At 35.2% G+C, this 23,999-nt stretch overlaps 1 pseudogene; it reads left to right on the top strand.

The window, feature by feature from the left end:
• The first annotated feature begins 5,539 nt into the window (after window positions 1–5,539).
• Window positions 5,540–23,908, top strand: LOC128982361 (E3 ubiquitin-protein ligase Topors-like; annotated as a pseudogene).
• Window positions 23,909–23,999: the final 91 nt, after the last annotated feature.

Here is a 23,999-nt window from a genome sequence, read left to right on the forward strand (position 1 = left end):
GCCTTGTGAACGGGTTCTAGAAGGCACACGGAGGTCCACTTGGGCAAGTAAAGCGGGGCAGTCAATTTGGTCAATGAGAAGTTTGTGAATAAGGAAATCAACGTCTGCCACATAGCGTCTCAAGTGAAGATCTAGCAGGTTTAAATTGTTTTAGAAGACGGTCGCTGGGACTTCACGGTACTGCATGCCTTGACGGAAACAGAGAAATCTGATGTATTTCTTCTGGATACCTTCGAGTTTGTTGATGGGCCCTAGATGGAAGCCGGGTGGCCAAACTGGGCTGGCGTACTCCAACAGCTGTCGTATAAGGGAACAATACAGAGTCTTGATTTTTTAACAATAAAGTATTTCTCTCTCTCTCTCTCTCTCTCTCTCTCTCTCTCTCTCTCTCTCTCTCTCTCTCTCTTGAGAGTGATGGCATTTGTTAGTCCACGGGTAGCCCGAAAAAGGAAGCCCAGCAGCTGGTTGGCTCTTTTACATGGAATCCACAAGCTCGTCGAGCCCAAACACATACTTATTGAGTAAAACCACATACCTTGACTCTCAATATCTCTGTTTTAACCACTGTTTAAACATAGTGGCACTTGGTCCACTTATGCATATAGCCGTCCAAATATTATTTACCTAATGCAAACGCATTTAATTTTGCCAAGTGCAGCTATTTTTAATTCACTTGTTCCCGCTAATTCAATCCCAGACAGCACAGGATATTTTAAAAATATATTTTTTTAATTTTTAAAGTATATTTTAAAAATGCATACTATATCACCCCTAATGTATCCTAAAAATATTTTAATAAAATATTTTGTTTTAATATTTTATAAATGTTATTAACAATTATTAAAAGATTTATTTAAATATTTTAAATAATAAAGATTTAGTATGAAAAGGCTAATTATTAGTCGAGTAAATTGATTAAATAGTTCATAAAAACAAATTTAAAAAAAAACTAGAACAAAATTTTTCATCCCGGACTGATCTCGGACCTGGTATCTTCCACTTATGAGCCTCCTACCTTACCTCTAAGCTATCTGTGTTTGTTGGTCTTGAGGGTTTTCAAGAGGTCAAAGAGAAGCCGACAGTTGCAATGGTTGCAGTACTTAAAATATTTTTGATACTACAGTATATAATATGATTCTGGTAATCTGTTTGGGCATCAAGTAGATGAATTGTTTTTCTGGGAGTTGGAGAGGATACTGGTATTTGAATAAAGATTATTTAATTACAATTATCTTAGTAATGTTATTACAATTTATTATTATAACATTAGTTAATCTTTCTCCTTAAATTGTTCAACTAATAAAAATAAACTCAAATAACTTAAAGAATATCCATTAAAAAAAAGCATTATTATAATTATTATCATTGTTCTATGTTAAGCAGGTGTTCCCCACTGTATCTAGTAGGGCACAACTATCACAACATCATCTGACTACATTATTTTATTATGGATCCAATTTATTATAGATCCAATTTACTATGGATCCCATAACCGTGTGCCGACCATTTCCCAACGTTGGGCCAACCATAACAATGTGTGCTACTTGGGCGGACATCCGGTACCGGTATGTTAAAAGTTTACTTTTAAAAGATAGACTAAACATTTTGTTTAACTGTTTGGGAAAAAAGGAAATATTTTTGGAGTGATTTTTAAGACTACTTTAATTAATATACATGCGAGTTTTAGTATAGGCTACTTTAATTATTTAAAAAAGTCTTTAATCATGGCCCTAAAACAATTCTTTAAGGAACAAGAAATTTGTTGTCAAAATATATTTTTAAAAAATGTGTGGGAAATATATTTTACCCAGCTCCATGAAACAAATTACCAAAATAAATTTTTAAAACTTAAACGGGCTATTTATAAAATATTTCTATAATATTCTTTATAGAGGTGTTAAAAAGGGTTTTAAAAAATATTTTTACAGTTACAATTCTATAAAAACATTCTTAAAAGCTATACTTTTTGGTTACTAAAATATTTTAAAAATATCTTTTTCATAAAAAACTAAATTATTTTGTCTTAATATATTAAAAATATTTTGTAAATATATTAAACTGATAAATAGAAAATATTTACAAAATATATTTTTAAAACCATTCATATTATCATATCATCATATTCATATTCATATTATTTATTTATTCATGTTCATGTTCATGTTATTTGTTCATGTTCATATTCATTATCATCACTTCATATTCATATTAGTTTTAATCATTTTAAAATATTTTAAAACTATTATGTTAAAATATTATAAAAAAATTAAAAAAATATATTTTAAAAATAATATTAAAATGTAAAAAATATTTTAAATATATATATAAAAAAATATTTATAAAATATCCTTGTGCTGTCTGGGATGTTAATTATATCAAAGATTTATCATTGTTGGTCAACATTGCTCAGATTTTAGTTTGTTGTTCTTGTTGTCAAGTAGTTCCCTCTATTAAGTAGAATCTTAGACCCCTTTGCATGTTTGGCTTGACCCTTAGTTATAGGAACATTGAGTAAGCATTATAAAAATAATAATTGTAAATTGGTTTGTTTGGACCGTTGGAAGCAAAATATAATAAAATAAAATAAAACCTTTCAACAACTGATGCTCGATCCTCCCGCTTCAGAGTTCAGACTAATCAGAATAGGTCGGATATCACCGTAACTACGGCGAAGCAGGGGAGCCGGCACGCTGAATTTTTATTTCAGGATTAGTGTTGCCTACAGTATTATTTTGAGGCTTCTGATTGGCTGAGAGAACATCATTACCGCCGCACCGCGACGATACGGTTGATGCCAACGGCCTTGGTGGTGTAGTGGAAAGAGTGCTGGGCTGATGATCCGAAGGACCCGGGTTCGAACTCCTCCCGTAGCACTATTTTTTTGTATTGGATTTTTTTCATTATCAACAAGTTTGGTTGGTTTGGTTAGGTTATAACGGTTTAATTTTATAATTAAAACATTATGAAATTGAATTTGACCCATTTATAGTTTTATTTTATGAACAGAAATTTTTTTTTTTCGGTTAAACCTTCATTTGATTTTTCATTATAAGCAGGTTTGGTTAGGTTATGATAGTTTAATTTTAGAATAAAAAAATATAAAATAGGATTTGAGGCATTTATAATTTTATTTTATGAACAGAACTATTTTTTTCGATTAATAAACCTTCATTAGATTTTTCCATTGTCAGCACGTTTGGTTGGTTAGGTTAGGTTATGACGGTTTAATTTCATAATAAAAAATATAAAATTGAATTTGAGGCATTTATAATTTTATTCTATGAACAAAAATAATTTTTCAATTACTAAACCTTCGTTATAGTCAATCAGAAGCCTCTAAATGACACTGTTGGCAAAATTAATCCTGAAAAACAAATTGTGCAGCCGGCACTATGGAATATCATTAAAAAATATTGTTGGGTTGTTGATTGGCCAAATAAAATCATTGTATTCAGTTAACCTCAGTTCCTCAAAATTATTCCATCCTATCCTAGCTGCCATTGAAAAAAATGATCAGAAATGAATCGTGAAATAAGACAGTGAAACACTGGAAACGAAACTTACGAAACAGAAACAGCCAGTCGAGTGTTGCCACTTTTAGGGTAATTACCCTTTTTTAGGGTAATTTACTGGTCTTAGGGTAAAGTTTAGGGTAATGGTAGATTTAGGGTAATTTTAGGGTAAACGTAAAAGTTAGCATAACCATGGAAATTTTACTAAAAACATGAAAAAAACTTCAAAATTTGGCAAAAAGAGTTCATTACATACTATGGCCAAACCATCATATTCGATTCAACCGGTTTAAATCGATTGCTATGATGAATTTTTCATCAAGTTATCCTAATCGATCTTATCAATAGTTGGGAATTATCTGTTTTAGAATGTATTCGATTCTATAACACGTTATATGCCTAATAAAATATGAAATATTAATATTATTAATTACTGGGTTTATATTTTTAATTATGTCATTGAATTTAATTAAACTGGATTATTTTACAAATTGTGTCAAGAAATTACTACTAGTCTATGTATAGACATAGATAAATCATTGCTTAGTCTATGGTATAGATTAAAGCTTTGGTGGTACCGTACTGTATTACTTTCTCCCCCTATACCATAGTATATGGAGAAAGTATTGTTTTCGTCAAAATTTTCGAGTTTTGAGTTTTGAGTGAATATATTCGTTTTGGGTCCCCCTGGACCCAAAAAAGTGGTTTTCGAAGTGATGTCTGTGTGTGTGTGTGTGTGTGTGTGTCTGTGTGTCTGTGTGTCTGTGTGTCTGTGTGTCTGGATGTGTACAGAGCTAGAGACTACACCTGTGGTCCGATTTCGATGAAATTTGGTATGTAGGTTCTAATCCATGGTATCTCCAGGCGTTTTTTTATTTTTTTGAAATTTTGATTTTTAATGGGGATTTTCCCATAAAAACCCATATAAAACCGGAAAAATCGGATTTTCTCAAAAATGGCCCAAACGATTTTGATAAAAATTTAGTATGTTGTAGCCCTTTAAATTCTGAAAAAATGGTACAAATTTCATTTCTGTAAAAATTACGGTTCAAAAGTTACGGTAAATTATGTTATTTTCCCATAAAACCCCATAAAAACAAAAAATAGGATTTTAGACAAAAATCCGGTTTTGATTTAACATAGTACTTATGTTATGGTCCTTACAATTTTGATAGTTTTTCATTTTTTTAGAAATTTTTATTTTTAATGGGGATTTTTCCATAAAACCCCATAAAATAACGGAAAATAGGATTTTCCCAAAAATGGCCCGAACGATTTTGATAAAATTTTAGTATGTTATAGTCCTTTATATTCTGAACAAAATTGTACAAATCCCATTTCTGTATAAATTACGGTTCAAAAGTAATTGTAAATTATGTTATTTTCCCATAAAAACCCCATAAAATAACGGAAAAATCTGATTTTCCCAAAATTGGCTCGAACGATTTTGATAAAAATTTAGTATGTTGTAGTCCTTTAAATTCTGGACAAAATTGTACAAATCCCATTTCCTTATATTTACTCTCACCGCTTACACATGATAAAGGTTGTTGTCAAACTTATGGGAGAAAGTATGTGTCAGAATGCTGATACCGTTTATTTTAAAGATATGATTGTCCAAAAACAGTTGTAATGGGTCGATACAGTAAAAAATACGATAGTTTTTGAATGATTCGATATTTTCGTTATACGATAGAGATAGAGCTGATCAATATCAACATTTTGTTCTTCTTTCGGGTGGTTTTTTAGAATCGAGTATAATTTTACGTAAATTGATTGATATTGGAACTTCATTTAGTATAATTAACCACCTTAAATAAGATTTATATGATTTTAACAATGTTTTATAGCATTAAACGCAAATATTAACATTTAGGGTAATTTTTAGGGTAACTCAAAGTATATTTAGGGTAATTTTAGCCCACCTTTAGGGTAAAATCGCAACAACGCGGTGGCAACTGGCAACACTGGAACCAGTAGTACCAGCAACCAAACCAAACCAGACCGAGACCAGAACAGAACAGAATGGCGAGTTTGTCAAGGAAGAGTTTCGATTTCTAAGTGCATAAGCTTAACAATATATGGTTAATAGCACATGTTGACGAGTTAAAATAGTATTTACATAAGCCAATCTTTTGATTTAATGCTGCTTTAGGTAAATTGTTGTTTCCTTACATAATTGTATTTTACATTTATTTCATTTAAGTTAGGCCTGGGCTATTCTTATTTTTTAGATGTTGTGTCATCAAGGGACATTTAATTTCCTAAGGCTGGTAAGTAAGTAAGTAGGCCTACCTATGTTTTACGATGCGTCAGCTCAATCTTTTAGTTTTGTTTTTAAAGTGTTTAAACAGTTAATCTTTCACCACAGTTTTCAAATGCTAATTAGGCTAACTTAATGTTAGCTTACATGCTCCAACCTAAGTTAACTTAGGCTAGGTCAATACACCATGAAATTACCAAGGGTAATTACAGGCTCCAACCTAGGCTAGGTATGTCAATAGATTGGATGCAAGGTTACAAACAAGACATTTAGCTAGGTGTTTAGTTTTTGACTCTTGCTTGCAAGTTACTTTAGGTTATGTTTTCAAACATTCAACATTTATTTTGTTTTAGGCCTATATGACGATATGGTATCGGATTAAGCCTTTGTGAGATATTGATATGTGAAATTTGAGACCTTACTTATATAATAAACCATAATCTCGACTCACTAGGGGGATTCAGGATTTTGGGTGGATAGACATCCAACGTAGTTAAGCTTAAGGCCTAATCATAGGGAGAAAAGGGTAATTTTACAGGTAATATAACTTAGGTTAATGGGTAACCAGCCAGGAGGAATGGAACTTTATATTGAAACACCTAGGCCTAAGTTATGTTTTGTATTGAGCATGAACTCATTTTAGGCATGTGGAGAGGGCAGGTCGGGGCTTATGCTGATTCATGGCTGCATTAAGTGTTTTGAAGTTTGAACAAAAGTTAAATATGATTACAATAACTCACTTCTAGCCTAAAACTCAAACCCAATCCCACTACTATAATTTCCATATTAGGCTATATTTAAGGAGTAACCATACCCCTACACTTACTTTACTTCCCTTATTCTTTGTTCATGAGGGGCCACATTGTAGTAACTTATACAATGTGAAGTTCAAAACAGTGTAGGCCTTAAACTTACAATGACTAACCTTGCAGGAAAAGCATGAGTCTGGATGAAAGCCGCGCTGTTCACTCTAATGTGGCCGAGTCGATGAAAGAAGAAGTTCCAGTTGTCAATAACAATGACGACGCAAGTTCATCTCCCGGACGATCTTCACCTGATGCTAACTGTCCCATATGTCTCGGCAAACTTGAAAACAAATCCTTCACCGACAGCTGTCTACATCAGTTTTGTTTCAAATGTCTGTTGGAGTGGTCTAAAGTAAGTAGTAAACTACACACATACATCAATTATTATACTTCTACTAGATTAAGGTTTCATGCCTGGGTTTTTTAAACAGTTAGCAGCAAACTTAAAACATCAATATCCTTACTTTCTACTTAATCATTACCTACCTATCTTGGTAACCCATGTACGGTAGGGTACGGTTTCTTTACTGGGCTATGCTAGTATCGATTGAAACTATCGAATTGAAAATATTGATTAATAATCTACCTTATTTTTAACTAAATAAAATGAAAATGACATACCGGTACCCTAACTTAACCAAACTTGCAGACAATGAAAAAATCGAATGAAGGTTTACTAATCAAACCGATAGGCCTAGTTTTAATCGATATTAACTTAGCCCAGTTAAGAAACTGTACCCCCCATGTAGGCTACATCTTTTTGTAATTAATAATTAATCTTTTTGTCGTTTTATTTCTTAATGCACATTTTATTTATTTATTTATTTATTTGTATACGGCAAACACCATTTTACATTTAACATTGCAATTTATACTACAGATGGCAAAAAAAAAGATTACATAATAATACATGCGACCATTACAACTATCTCCCATACCTACACTCAATTAACAAAACACAGTTGAGAAAATAAATATATGATAAAAAATATCACAGCAAGTGGCAATAAAAACTAGTTAACATGCAGGAACAATAATACTATAAATAATAACGAAGTAGAGACTAAATATAAGCAAACCCAAAAATATGAAACACTACAAAATAAATACATAGTATGGCGGCAAAAACAGCAAATTTACAGAAGCGAACAATGTACAAAAGGTACGGTAAACTCTGAAGAAAAAAAAAACTTAACAATAAAGGCAACAACAAGATATACCATGAATATTAATAAATATTAAAAAGTAATGCACAGAAGTGAGGGGAGTCGACGGCCCCAACACTACCACATACTCTTGAACCACACACAGAAACATTGCACTCACTGGCTCGGAAGTGAGGGAAGTCGACGGCCCCAACACTACCACACACTCTTGAACCACACACAGAAACATTGCACTCACTGGCTCGGAAGTGAGGGGAGTCGACGGCCCCAACACTAAGTCATCGCCACACTCCTAACGGAAAGCTAATAAAAAAAAAATCAAACATGCACATGCTCCTCTGACGAGTAGAAGTTGGTTAGCTCCTTCCTAAGACGATTCTCGGAGAACTGAATCAGGTCGATGTAACTGGGCAGCGTGTTTCCAAGACGATGAACGCGAGGCAGAGCACTGTGGTAAGAGTACAGTGTCGGACAATGAGCTCTCTCAAGAGTCCTCTGATCGAACCACCCGAGCACAACGAAAATCAACCCTGCTTAGCAAATCTGGTGAATCGACCGAGGCTGTGATGATCTTCCTTAAGAGCATCAGATCAAGATTTTGCGTCTCGAACTCAGAGGAAGAAGTCCAAACCGACGTTCCATCTCATCCAGTGGTACTTCAAGGTAGCGAAAGCCCAGACTCACTCCAAGTACTCGGAGAAATTTTCTCTGTACACCCTCGAGAAGATCAACATGGCATATCAGGTATGGTGACCAAACTGGCGAGCAGTACTCCAACAAAGGGCGGACCAGCTGCACATACAAAGTCCTTGGGGCATGAGGTGAAAACCCATCTCGAGACATTCGGACAACAAATCCCAGAGCAGAATAAGCCTCTTACTTAATGTTTCTTAAGTGAGGTTCAGGACTTAGATTCGAGGAAACAGTTACTCCGAGATCTTTCACTGTAGAGGATCGGTGGAGAGTCGAACCAAATAAGGTATAGTTGAATACGTTACATTCGTGCTGCGAGAGAAAGAGAGTACAACGCACTTAGATATGTTCAACTCCATCTCATTCTCCGAGCACCACCGCAGCACATTGTCCAAGTCACTTTTTGTATATATTGTCAAAAAATAAATAAATAAATAAATGCACATTTTGAAGAATAATTAAAAGTAGGTACCGTTATTCGTTATTAACCTTTTGTGTTGGAACAGCCTTTAACATAGCCTACCGGTACTTAAAAAAAGATTTTGTTCAAATCTTAGGCCTATTATTTACTTTGTCACCGGGTAGGCCTACCATGAAAACCTTTTGAAAAGCTATTCAAACTCTGGTTGAATTTCTTTGAATCTAACTTATAAGATTAACTTTGATCAATTAGACATATCAAATTAAATTTGTCAGATGTCAAGGTTAAACGTTTTTCTTTCAAATTAGGCTAGATTACTCCAAGTAGTTTTTTTATGGTTCAAGACTGATCTTGGCTGTCCTTAATAATTGGGGACTTAGGCCTAATACGACTCTTATTAAAAAAAGCTAGGTAGTCTTAGTAAAGCTACACAAGGCATCTCACTCCATTATACCCTCATCCATCCCTCGTAATTGACACTATAAATACATAGATGCGTCCCCATCTTAATTGCCAATAATAAGTAGAATTTGTTGACTCCTTGTTTTAGGTAAAAGCGGAATGTCCTCTTTGCAAGCAGAGCTTCAAATCAATTATTCACAATGTGCGCTCAATCGAAGACTATGAGCAGTACTACCTCAGCACAACGTCTACTGAAGGAACTCTCTTTGTCTCGCGGGAAATATTCGCACGGCTGAGAGCCCTGACGTTAACAGGGTACCTCCTAATGTCAGATTCAGGTATGCAACTCAAAAATATAATAGTTTATCAACATTACATGATGCACCTAGGGCTGTATAATATTTATTTATTTGTAAATGTCTATTTAATAATAATCTGCCTACCAATCAGTAAAATAAAAAATCATAAGTTTTACTAGGGTCCATAAAAAAGTCAATGATTTCAACTAGAGAATCACATAGGCCTATTTAATTTTAGTCATTCTAAATTATACTGTTTTATCAGAACAGAAAAAACCCCTGTATATAATATATTTAGATTATCATTCTGTTCTTAATTTTTCAGTGTGGCAGATTGCGTGTATAAATACTGTATACCGGTAATTTTGTTCATCCTTTGAAACTATACGCAACAATGATAAAGTGGTTTAAGTTAGGTTTTTTTTAAATGAATTATGTTAAGACAAAACTAAAGTAATCGTGGCCTTATATTGTAGGCATATCTATACTCTCTAACAATTTAAAAGCAATAAACTCATGGTTTTTGAAATTTAAGATTTTCTTCAACGTAAGATTACCTTAAGTTACTGGAAGAGTTAATTCATACATTTTTATTGAAGGTATGTGATCAACTCATGGTTATGTAACTCAAGGATTTTTTTCCATGACATATTCTAAACTTCGTAAAACTATATCTATAAAAGAGGAACTATGCATGTGTGTACCTTATGGACTCTGAAACCGCTCGACAGATCGTAATGAAACTTTCAGACTTTATTTAAGGATGGTTTGTTTGAAGTTTTGTGCAGATCCATCAAAAGGGCTCAGCCCCAGAGGGTTTTAAAGGGGCTCAATGTTAGACTTTTGGAACTACAATTCAGAAAATTTTTTAATACATTTTATTTTGATTCTTGTTTTTATAGTAGGCCTAAAAATACCTATAGTCAACTGTCAAATGTACACCCGTGTGCTCCTTGATGAGGCAGGTGTGGGAGTAGTCTTAATCTCTTCGTTTGACCTTTGAGAAATACAATTTCGATGGTGGCACTCTTGAAAATTGTGCGTTTGAACGCTGTGGGTAAAAAACAAAATGGCCGCCATTTAAAATGTTTAAAGTAAAATTCCATGAAAACCAGCTATTAAAACAATTTTCGCAACTTATTATTTAAAGTCCTTTTATTACAAATCGAATGACACTTTATTTGCGAAAATCGGATAATAAATAAAAAAGTTATGTTACTTTCATTATTAATAGTAATTATCAAAATGGCAGTCATTTTGAAATGACAAAGTTAAATTCCATAGAAACTAGTGACAAAAAAAAATAAAAGTTACATAACTTTTTTATTTATTATCCGATTTTCGCAAATAAAGTGACGTTTGATTTGTAATAAAAAGGACTTTACATATTGTGTTTCAAAGTTTTGTTTTAATTGCTGGTTTTCATGGAATTTGACTTAAAAAAAATTTAATGGCCGCCATTTTGAAATTCGATGAGCCTGATCAGAGATTTGTTCGGAGAATGTTTATAGTTGTAGACTTAAAGTTTATACTAAGTTTCATAAAAATATCTCCAAGAGCTTTTGAGTTATGAATTATTTTCAAAAAAATACAAAATGGCGGATTACGACTAAACTAAGCCGAAATCGAAAAAATGTTATACAACATTTTCGACTAATTTTTGCACATAGAGTTTGAATCTGCATAGCCCGTTACGCTTTACTGAAACACCCTTTATTACTTTTAGAAATATTTAACTGTCCTGGGACATTACATCTACCCTGATTAATTTTATTTATGAAAAATATAAAATTATGTTTTACAGTTGAACCTCTATAAGACGAATTTCAAGGGGTACGGAAAAATTCGTACTATAGAGGTATTCTTAATAAAGAGGGTCGTTTAATCGAGGTTTAATGCTGCTGTTATTCTTCTTATAGAGGTTTCTCTTCGGTCCAAGGTTCTCAAAACAATGACTGAGGAAGGAGGAGGGATGGGTGGGGGTTTCATGTTGAGACAAGCTTCTGTTTGTTTTGAAAACTACGTACTATGGAGGTTAAGATTATGATAAATTCGTCTTATAGAGGTCACGTTCGTCTTGTAGAGGTTTTGTGCTAAGAATATTCGTTGTATAGAGGTTAATCAGTCCTAGCCCATGTCGCAAACAAATTCGTCTTATGGAGGTTTTTAACTTAATTACTACGTTGTATAGAGGTGTTTTTTAGCATTAACCTATATGAAAGTGTCAAGGGGATTAAAAAAAATTCGTCTTATCGAGGAATTCGTTTTATCGAGGTTCGTACAAACGAGGTTCAACTGTATCAAAGAATAGTTGATCCTACATAAAAACTGTAACAATCTTTTTTGTGCCGATTTAAAATAGCTACATTTTGATATCAACAATTCTTTCATAACTCTAACGGTTACTGATATAAGTAAGAAAAAAAGTTTGCGACGGCGGCCATTTTGTTTTTTACCCACAGCGTTCAAACGCACTATTTTCAAGAGTGCCACCATCGAATTGTATTTCTCCAAGGTCAAACGAAGAGATTAAGACTACTCCCACACCTGCCTCATTAAGGAGCACACGGGAGCCTGTATATGTACATTTGACAGGGGACTATATATATTTAACTCATTATTGCTCAACTCAATATTTACAAATAAATATAATTTGAAAGCAGATGTTTACTAAACCAACTGTTTTGTAGGTTTTAATAACCACAACATTCTGTATTAGTCATGATTTGAAATAGTGCCACACTGTTTCCACAGAATGCAGCACGGAAAACTATTTTACTTTTGGATAAGTCTAAATATATTAAACCCCAATCGCAGCACACCTGTGTACTCAACAACGTTTAAATTCTCCACTATTAAATATGTAAACATAAAAGGGTAACTTACACCTAAAAAGTTACCGTATATTCATTGTTTATCCCCTATCGATTAAGTAAAATGAATATTCTATATTTTTTGTCTACATTTTTATTATTCATGGTACAAAACAAATTACTAATTAAAATAATAGTTGTTAAGCGCAGCAGCGCGCGCCGGGTAACTGCTAAGTTAGTTACCCATAAATAAAAAAAAGTATGTGTCAAATAAATTTTATCGGTGAAACACTTAATCCAGTTATTTTGTTTAATATAGTGCTAATAAGTGCTTAATAAGTGTGTTGGCTGAATTTGATTGCTTTGATGATAATATTGGCAATGTTTTCAGAACAACTGCGGTTTCGTCGTACTTGGACTACTTTGTTAGATTGGAGGAAGCTATTTCCCATCGTGTTCTTCCTCCCGGGCCGTCAGGACCATCTATTAGCAGTGGACCGATATGGCAGCGCCGTCGCCAACGTGGGACCAGCGACTTCCGCCGCAACATCTACCAGCTGGGCATGTGGGTTCAACGAACTTCCGACGTCACTGGTCGGGTGAGAGAGTGCTCTCCTGAGTTTTACAGGTTAGAATCTTCTTACTTTTGTGTGTGTGTGTGTGTGTCAAGTAGGCTTCTTTCATGAACTAACTCAAATATTTTTAGTTTTCAAAACATTGGACATCTTTATGTTAATTCTATCAGTCTTATCGTGAAAGTGTTTTTGACCTTTAATAATTTTTTAGGTCAAACCCAGCACAAGTGCATCGGTTAGTTCCCTGGCTCAACAGAGAACTGAATGTTTTGTTGTATGAGAACAGTCCACACATCCAGCACGTGATGAGTCGCATTCTGGAGCTTATTACTCAGGTATGCTAAATAATTAGATTGTCTGTTTAGGCAACTATAGTACATTAGGTTGTTGTCGGACTTTTAAAGTGTAACGTTACAGATGTAAAACATTAATTGACTTAAAAGAAAGTAATGAACGGTGAAAGTAAATTGAAAAAAAAAAAACATGTCTTAGGTGTATGAATTAACTGCCAAAAAACATAGAGACCATTTAGGACCTGGGCGTAAATACTAGCTGTACCTATCATTGACTTATAAAAAGTTGTGAGAAAAATTATTTTGCAGAAGCAAGGCGATGACTAGGCCCTCCATCTTTTCGTATCCCTCCTCATACAGTTCCTCTAACATCAGCCATCACACTCCTCTCTTCTTTCCCACATCCCTCTTCAATTAATCTATTCACCTTCTGGGATTTTCTCTGTCCTCTTTCCTTCTATCAAAATTGTCATGTCCTAAGAATCCTCCCCTCTATTTTTTTTTTTCAAAATTCCAGACCATCTTAGTTATTTATTTTCTCCTGTCTCCCTTGTCTTCAACTACTTCTCTTCTAATCTCTTGTACTCAAAACTATATCCCCACCAAGGTGTCTTTAGAGCTCTTAAAAATCTCATTCCTTCAACTTGTAATCTCCTACATTCTTTTTGTTATATATTCCATACTTTAAATCCACCTAGTAGTAATATATGAAAAATGTCACTTGATTGCACAAATATAATTAAAAGTGTACAATTTTAAAAATAATTTTACACTTTTGTTCACAAATAATTGTAAATTGTTTGTCAATGTATTGCGTGAAAATCTTACCAATACTGTTTGATTTGATTGACCTGCTCGGATTTTGTTTCGGTTGTAACATTTCACTTGTAAACTGATTTGTGTTTCAGGTGCCCATCCGCAGTCCTGGGTTCGCAGCAGTGATGGCACCCTACATCGGGCGCAACACTGAACACTTCATTCACGAGTTCCACAGCTTCGCTATCTCGCCCTTTGACATAATCGGTTATGACAGACATGCCAACTACGTAGGCCGCAGCCAGATCAGTGATTACCATTCATCACATGATAGTGACAGTGACGTCCAGGTATGTAGCCTAGCATAGAATTTTGAAGGGTATTCAAAGAGTGAGAGGGTTAAAAGAGATTTACGCCAATAGAGTAAGTTGTAACATGATTGTGACTTGCATTCAGGTGGAGGTGCCAAGGAAACCAAACTGGACAAATAGTTTTCTTTTTTGTGGTAATTGTTAGTTTAAAAAGTGAAAGATAGCTATTGGTTTCTTTCTGACTAGAGGTTACATCTCTGACTTAAATGTAAGTTTCAGTCATACAATTTAAAAAAAAATCTTGTCTCTGATATATACTTTGGGTAGCTTTATTTGGAATCTACTACCGGTATGGTGTACAGTTCAGCCGTCTATCTGTGCGCGCGAACCCTTCGCTACTACCCTTCGCTACTACCCTTGCAGAAAACCTACGGTAGGGGCGACTGAGGGCATTGTTCGCTCATTTCCACCAACCCAACAGTAATTCACAACTGATTTTGCACTCGAACTTCATTCATATTCACCTTTAATATGCACTTTAGAAGTGCTTTGGTACCTCATAAAGGTATTTAAATTTTACTATAATTGTGCTGTCTTGCTATTCCATGTTTGTATAGCTAAAGGTCAAGTTAATAAGAATAACAAAAGATATTTTATAAATTATTTAATGAGCTAAGTTAAAATGTACATATATACAAAATAAAAATAAAATGCTATATACAACATGTTAGTTACAGTGTTATTCAAAGAGAACAATAAAATGTAATAAGCTAAATCGTAGTCTACAAAAAAAGAAAATATATGAACATACAAAAAGAAATACTATTATACAACGCGTAATTTATTATTCAAAAGAATAACCAAATATTTAAAAAAGCTAAATTATATACATTATACAAAATAAGATAATATAAACAAGAAGGAAATGTTATACACAACAAGTAGTTATTATCGAAAGAGAATGATAAAGTATTTAGAAAGCTAATTCAATTATAATGTACACCAAACAAAAGTAGAAAAGTTGAAAATAATAACAAATATATATACTACATACAAAAATGATAAAATATCCAATAAGCAAAATTATAATGTATGTTAAACAAAATTAGAAAATATGAAAATACTCAAAAATAAATACTAGATACAACGTCTAATTTATATTCAAAGAGAACTATGTGTGACTCATGACACATGACGTAACCCGGAGTCAATAACCCTGCGTAGCAAGTGGCTGCAACCCTTAGGTCTGTGACTCATATGGTAAATATTACTGATTCACCATAACATGACCAATTTTAACACTGCTCTAGAATATATTTTCAAACATCATAGTGATTGGTGTGTTGTTAATAAACACAAACTTGTGCTGGGTTATTCTTTTTTTCAACATTTTAATAAGGTAATAACCTTATTGATGTCGTTAAAACTAACAATTGAGTAAATAATATATGCAATGTGAATATTTTACCGTTTATTGTTGCTGTAAAACTGCATAATATGTCCGATTGGAATGTGACAAAAACATAAATGATTGCTATGCCACTGTTAATAATATAGGATCATGACCTCGTATTTCCTAAGTAAAATTTACATAATTCAAAATTGTACTAGGTCGTACACGGAAGCGTCACTAATAGGATTACCTGCAGGCCAGTTTGGGCTGCCTCAACTTCCCGTTGCCGTTTTGGGGTAGCCAATGTTTTTAGAAAAGAGCCCCCTCCCACCCTTCCGCCATGCAACCTGACCACCGGCCCCGCGCGCACAGATAGACGGCTGAACTGTATGTAAAGCTCAAACTCCAAATGCCGGCAATGACCGAAGTTTTTCCGAATTTTTTGCTTCGCGATGTGGACAGTATGAAATACCCACGTCTCCGCGTGAGAGCATTTTATCTGGACATTGGCCGAAGCGAAATGCCTAGACTGCGTTCTCGGTAAACTGATTTAGCCTACTCAAATTAAAGTCAAAATGGTGGTTGAGCAAATGCAAAATACCCACAATGCGATATGATCAAAAGTAATTGCCCTCGTCGGGTTGTGGGTATTTCTAGTTTGAGCAAATGTCGAATAGCCTGTATAAACTACCGCTTACACTAAAATCTACATGAAATCCACAATCATGAGGTAAAATAAAATTTTATTTCTAGGTATGTTTGAAATTATATTTATTTAATATACGAGTATAAATAACATTTGAGAAAAATACAGGTAAACAGCAAATTACCGAATAGGAAAAATTGTTAAAAGGCCCATAACAAATACACAGACATTAAAATAAGGTTTTTTCTGCCATAAGGACAACCTTAAATCTGTGACCATTGTACAGTTCTTGTTACATTTGTATTTTACTTTTTGGCTCAGGATGTGCTGCAGTGGCATATAGAAATGAATTTTATGTATAACTTAATACATTTTCATGATTTACCTAAAGAGTTCCTCTTGCAACATCTGACAAAACCTTGCTTGGATCCGGATGACATCATTGTTTCTTTGCATTAGTTTAGTTGCTCATCCTTGGTGCAAATAAATTTATTTGGTGTCACCTGGAATCGGTTTCTTGAGAACTATTTTTCCAGAAATGAACTTCATATTTTGTAGCCTACCTAGAGTGTAGTCATTGTTATTATTTACAAACTCTGCCAGTGGTCCCCAGTCAACATTAGGAATATTGACCATCACTTTGTCCCCAGCTGAAACTGGCTTTAATTTTCTTTCTGGGTTCCTCAACATTTTTTGTGCTGGACTTTTAAGGAAGTTAAAGTTTTCCCGTGTTTTATCAATAGATTTTCTTGAACAAAGAGAACACAAAGGTAGGTTAACTGCTCTCTATTCAAGTTAGGTACTCATTATGAATGTCCTGTGAGAATGAAAATTATTCGGCTTTTGCTCAAACTAGAAACCTTACATTGGCAATTACTTTTGCTCATGACCGGGTATTTCACTTCGGAAAAAATGTTCCCAATGTCCGAATAAAATGCTCACACTGCGACGTGTGTATTTCACATTGCCCGAATTCAGAGTTTGAGTGTAACATATCCAATAGAAAAATAGTTACTGCAACAACAGGATGAGCCTTAGTTGACAGCCAGTTCTTAGTGACGTGGTAAAAATTAGGCGTTTAAATATTATGCTTCATCAATCTGTTACTACTTATAGTCTATGTTTAATTTACTTAACCATATACCGTTGATCCCTCACCAAGCTTTTAAACAAATGAATTAAAGTAATACGCTATTAGTTGCTATTACGATATTAGTTGCCTAAGTAGTGAATAATTCCTGGTATTTTTTCATTAGGTGTTGGAGGAAGGAGTACATGCTCCATCTCCCCTGATTCAACTCGTAGACACGGACAGTGATGATTGTATTGTGTTGGATACACCGGTGAGACCCCAACCTGATGTGATCACTTTAGACTCAGACGGTGACGATGTCGTACAGATAAACATCGAAACTCACCAGCCAAGTCAGTCGACAAGCGGTCAGACATCAACTGCTTCTACGAGTCAGCAGAGACCTTCTACATCGCGTAGGCCTCGCCTTAAGCGTAACTGGCTCACTGTCAACAACATACAAGTACCTTCCACGTCTACTAGCGACATCAAGGGTTGCGAGATTTCCATCAGCATCGCTCATTCCAGCCGCTCTCTCAGCCCAACAGTTTCGGAAGATTCTTCATCTTCATACTCACCTGTTAGGAGGAGACCGTCCAAGCCCAAGAAGAAAGCTCCTAAGAAGAAAAGTCGCAAAGGTAAACCTGTAGAAGTGCCAACTTGCTTGAGGGTTGTAAGCGAGAGTGAGCCAGAAAGCTTGCCCCGTCCGGTGACCAGGCGTAAAGAAATGCCAAAATTGAAAGTTGGAAGCGAGAGCGAGCCAGAAAGCTTACCCCGTCCTGTGACCAGACGTAAAGAAGTACCAGCATTAAGAGCTGTAAGCGAGAGTGAGCCAAAAAGCTCATATGGTCCGATGACCAGGCGTAAAGAAGTACCAACATTGAAAGTTGAAAGCGAAAGCGAGCCAGAAAGGTTACCCCGTCCTGTAACCAGACGAAAAGAAGTGTCAACATTAAAAGTTGTAAGCGAGAGTGAGCCGGAAAGCTCACCTGGTCCGGTGACCAGGCGTAAAGAAGTACCAACATTAAGGGTCATAAGCGAAAGCGAGCCCGAAAGCTCGCCTGGTCCGGTGACCAGACGTAAACCTTCAGTGGCAATTGTAAGTACTTCTTCTGAAAACGGCAGTGAAAGAACTAGCAAAGAAGATGTAAAACAAGCTAGCTTCAAACGGAGAGAACGTAAGCAATTACATTCTCCGATAAGCAGTGACAGTTTACAACAAGCTAGCTTCAAACGGAGAGAACGCAAGCAATTACATTCTCCGATAAGCAGTGACAGTTTACAACAAGCTAGCTTCAAACGGAGAGAACGTAAGCAATTACATTCTCCGATAAGCAGTGACAGTGTAAAACAAGCTAGCTTCAAACGGAGAGAACGTAAGCAATTACATTCTCCGATAAGCAGCGACAGTGATGATGACAGATTGTATATGGACACAGATACGGATTTGAGCTCAGATGTAGAGTACAAGCCACGTTTAAAGAGTGTTGTTGTTAAATCTATTGTAAAACCCGAACCCCGAACAGTTTCCCCCGATTTCGCACCTCCCTATGGATCAGAGATCCGCGATTATGAATCTTTATCCTCACATTTCTCCGACCTCCCTAGTTGCTCCCGGAGCCGGTCAAACTCGTACAGGTCCATTCACAGCCATCGTAGCCGACAGTCATCCACTTCCTCACCTGAGAGATATAAACGATGCAAATACTCAAAAAAAAGATCAAAGTGAGATAAGTAATTTGTAAATAAATGGCACATCGCTTCAGTGTCCTAGACTTTGTACATTATATGCGTGAAAATTGGTAAAAAAACATTCCAATATAGTTAAAACACATGACATAGTGACTTAAAATCTTGTACACAGTTATTATTTATATTTACAACACTGTTAGGTTACATATATGACAATGCTGTTTGCCGAAATTGCTTGCACAATTTTATTTATAAGATAATAGCTAATATTCTTGATACAGTAGACCCCCTCTTAACTGACCCTAACGGGACTGGACCTATGTTGGATAGCTCAAAAGGTCGTTTAAACAGACAAAAGTGGGCGCCATGTCTTTTTTCCCACCTATCGAACCATCCGTTACTGGCAGTGAAACTGCTGCAATTTTCAATCTTAGAATGAAGCATGGTTGCATTTTCCTTTAAAATTCAGCGACTTAATGGGGCTTTTTCCTTTACGCCTCTCTTGCGTAAACCACAACTACAGTGCATAAACTACAAGATCATTTGTTAGTTAATGAACACCGTGTCGCCAACGCTGTCAGATTTGATCTGAGTACAAAAATCTTATAAAGATTTCCCGTTACGGCGCCAGTCTTTGACGGTTGTTCAACACCCAGTTCGTCCCTAATTTGTTTCACGAGTGCACCTTTGTCAAAACGGTCCAATGCGCTTAACAACGAACCGTTTTTGTTTCACCGATGTAATTTTGATGTTTAGAATTGTATATACAGTAGAACTGTATATATGTTTTAAAAAAATACACTTTATGTTTTAACACCTTTTTATTTTTACAGAGTTAACTTAAGTACGGTTCAATTAAATAGAATAAATGCCTAAACACACATTTCAACACACTTTACTGTTATTATAACTTTGCCGCACAGATAATAAATAGACTAGATATACTCATGCTACGAACAATTATGACAAACCTGCAAATAAGCAATATTTCTTAGGATTAATGTAAAATAACGTATTCTTATTAATACCCTGTAGAGTTTAGTGTAGCCCTATTGTTCTCAAAGCTGAGCAAATATTCAGAGATTCATAGAAAGTGGCGGTTAAACCGAACTCTCAAAACAATCTTCATTATTTATGAGCGAGGGTGAATAATCTGATTATTGGTTATTGCGAGGTCAGTTGGGGTCTACTGTATAAGTGATCTTAACAGAAAAAAATAACATGTTCTAGAGTTGTAGCATTTTGATATATTTATTTCTTAGAATTTTCTTGTTCTTAAGAGTTTTAATTAATAGTTTAAATTTATTTGGAGTTGCCTTGTTAATCTAAACTATACAAATATCATGGGTTGTTGGGTTAACAGGCTTATCAGAATGTAAAAGAGTTCATACTGGCATTATATCATAACAGTTTACACTTTACACTGTGGACATTTCATTGTCGCTGACAGCATTTTTAAGAAAAATGGATTGAGTTTGGGAAAAATACATAACTCAAACTTCCCTAATTAAATTGTCAGTGATAGTGAAATGTTGAGCCTACCTCTCAACGTAATCCTTGTAACAAGGCTCTTGCGTTCTTTGTTGTATCATATAAATGTTCATTATAAGAGATTGATTTGTTCCCAAGATAGGTGCCTTAAAACCTTTGATTCCCATATGTAGGAACTTGACACAATTTTCCCAAACTCCTTCTCGGTTTCAAAGTTTGGTACTTGTTTAGTCACTTGATGAAATATCAGTTCTGTGACCAGTATCCACAACAGGCCCCTGGAAACCCATAATATGTTAAATGGTAGACTTAAGCCCTCAAAGTAATAGCAGTAAGTTGCGTCTGAGTTATGGGACATAGTACTGTAATTTTCCTCAGTTTAGATGTATGACAAATAAATAAGGTTACCTTTGCCTGACTAAGATAAAAGTGTGAATACTCAAGTCTTGGCAATTAGCATCACCTCATTTTACTGGTCTAATGTATGAATCATCATCAAAGATATGATTAAAGCTGTTAGTTAAATGCAAGATGCATGATAAAAACTGCAAGTAAGTAAATAAACTGGTTTTTTAAACTTACTGTCCATCACTATAGTCTGACTTGTCTGTACAGTGGTGTAAAGACATTGTCAATACGGTGTAAGGCGGCTTATAGACGGAAAAGTAGGGATGGCAATTATCAGCCAGTTGTGCTTATTACATAATTACCAAGGAAAGTATCCCTATAAACAAGGTAAGTATGTGATAAGTGCAACTGCCAAGTACTTGCAGGAAATTGCCGTCTCTACTTTTAGTGCCGGATTTTGGGTACTTGTAGCGCAGTGCCAAAATAACCTGTGCGGCCCCTGCATCTTAGTTAGAACTTCCCCGCGATCAAGGCGAAATCGTGAACATCTCCACTCCAAGGACATTATCACCTGCCATTGCCGTAAAATAGTAAACATCTCCCGCTATCATGGTGACATCAATTATCACCTTCGGTAGCAGTAAAATAGTAAACATCTCCCGCTATCATGGGGACATTGTTCATCACCTGCGATGGCAGTAAAATAGTAAACATCTCCCGCTATCACGTAGACAACATTTATCACCTGCGATGGCTGTAAAATAGTAAACATCTCGTGCTATCACGTAGACAACATTCATCACCTGCAATGGCAGTAAACTAGTTAACATCTCCCGCTATCATGGGGACATCGTTCATCACTTGCGATGGTTGTAAATAGTAAACATCTCTCGCTATCACCGAGACATCATTTATCACCTGCGATGGCAGTAAAATAGTAAACATCTCGTGCTATCACGTAGACAACATTCATCACCTGCAATGGCAGTAAACTAGTTAACATCCCCCGCTATCATGGGGACATCGTTCATCACTTGCGATGGTTGTAAAATAGTAAACATCTCCCGCTATCATGGGGACATCGTTCATCACCTGCGATGGCAGTAAAATAGTAAACATCTCCCGCTATCATGGGGACATCGTTCATCACTTGCGATGGTTGTAAATAGTAAACATCTCTCGCTATCACCGAGACAACATTTATCACCTGCGATGGCAGTAAAATAGTAAACATCTCGTGCTATCACGTAGACAACATTCATCACCTGCAATGGCAGTAAACTAGTTAACATCCCCCGCTATCATGGGGACATCGTTCATCACTTGCGATGGTTGTAAAATAGTAAACATCTCCCGCTATCATGGGGACATCGTTCATCACCTGCGATGGCAGTAAAATAGTAAACATCTCCCGCTATCATGGGGACATCATTCATCACCTGCGATGGCAGTAAAATAGTAAACATCTCCCGCTATCATGGGGACATCGTTCATCACCTGCGATGGCAGTAAAATAGTAAACATCTCCCGCTATCATGGGGACATCGTTCATCACTTGCGATGGTTGTAAATAGTAAACATCTCTCGCTATCACGGAGACAACATTCATCACCTGCGATGGCAGTAAAATAGTAAACATCTCCCGCTATCACGGGGACATCGTTTATCACTTGCGATGGTTGTAAATAGTAAACATCTCTCGCTATCACCGAGACATCATTTATCACCTGCGATGGCAGTAAAATAGTAAACATCTCGTGCTATCACGTAGACAACATTCATCACCTGCAATGGCAGTAAACTAGTTAACATCCCCCGCTATCATGGGGACATCGTTCATCACTTGCGATGGTTGTAAGTAGTAAACGTCTCACGCTATCACGGAGACATCATTCATCACCTGCGATGGCAGTAAAATAGTACTTAAACATCTCCCGCTATCACGGGGACATCGTTATCCCCCACCTCTAAGTCTGAAAAAAATTAAATTTTTCTTTTTAAAACAAGTTTTTTTTTTACAAAACGCTGCGGCCCTAGTGGTAAATCTGGCACTGTCTACTTTCCCCGTTTATAAGCAGCCTAAGCCACGGGTAAGCCAGTAGTGGCTGCAGTACTAGATTTCACTCTGTTGTAGAATTTCTTCTATATTTCACTGATAATAGAATTTATCCCAATCTCCATTCCATTTGGCAAGTATTCTCGAACCAGCAATTTGGTTTATAAACCCAAGAAGCTTTCACTGTACAACCAATCTCAGTAGTAAGATGATAACTAAATCTTAAGCTGTAATAATTACCGTATTTTATTATGTACCAAATTTAAAAAAAAACAACCGATGATCCAACAATTGGGATTGTAAACATTTTGCATCTTACCCTCGATTGCTTTAAGACATGTAATTATTTATTTGTAGACTTCTTTCTTTGTCTTGACAATTCTTTTAGATCAAGCTCGTTACTACCTACTTTGTTCAGTGTGGTTTGAAAATTTTATACATTAATTAATAATTTGTATTTGTAGTTTTGAAGCGTTTTTAACTTTCAGGGGTTTTCCTTTAGATATATTCAATTGTTCATTTCTTAAGGAATGATTTGTAGTGTCTTAAGAATGTTTAAACTTGTATCATAAAAACACTTGATGTGCAATAGTATTTACAACATTTTTCTGGGTTTTCTTTTTAGGCTGGAATACGTCCGTGCAAGTCACTCTTGATTGAAATTTGTTTTGATGCAACATTTCCTACCTCATATCTAATGAACTGAACTGCCTTATTTCTTTTAGAAAATTCAAATGGTTCGTATGTGTTAGGCCTATTATAGGTTTTTGATTTAAAATATAATTGTCTACATAATATGTTACATTTCGGCTGAATTGACATAATAACTATCCATAGTAACATGTTATTGTAATTATACTGTGTATAAACTTTGTTATTTGTTTAGAAAAATAAATTTACTTGCATTTTGTACCCGAGTTATAAATTTCCTGAAATACATCTTGCCTTACATTAAGCCTACTCAAAGAGTTGTATGATTGAAAGGGAAATG

This window comes from Macrosteles quadrilineatus, unplaced genomic scaffold (assembly GCF_028750875.1).
Source record: "Macrosteles quadrilineatus isolate MER2022 unplaced genomic scaffold, UCM_ALF_1.0 Scaffold_219__1_contigs__length_164744, whole genome shotgun sequence".
NCBI classification, from domain to species: Eukaryota; Metazoa; Arthropoda; class Insecta; order Hemiptera; family Cicadellidae; genus Macrosteles; species Macrosteles quadrilineatus.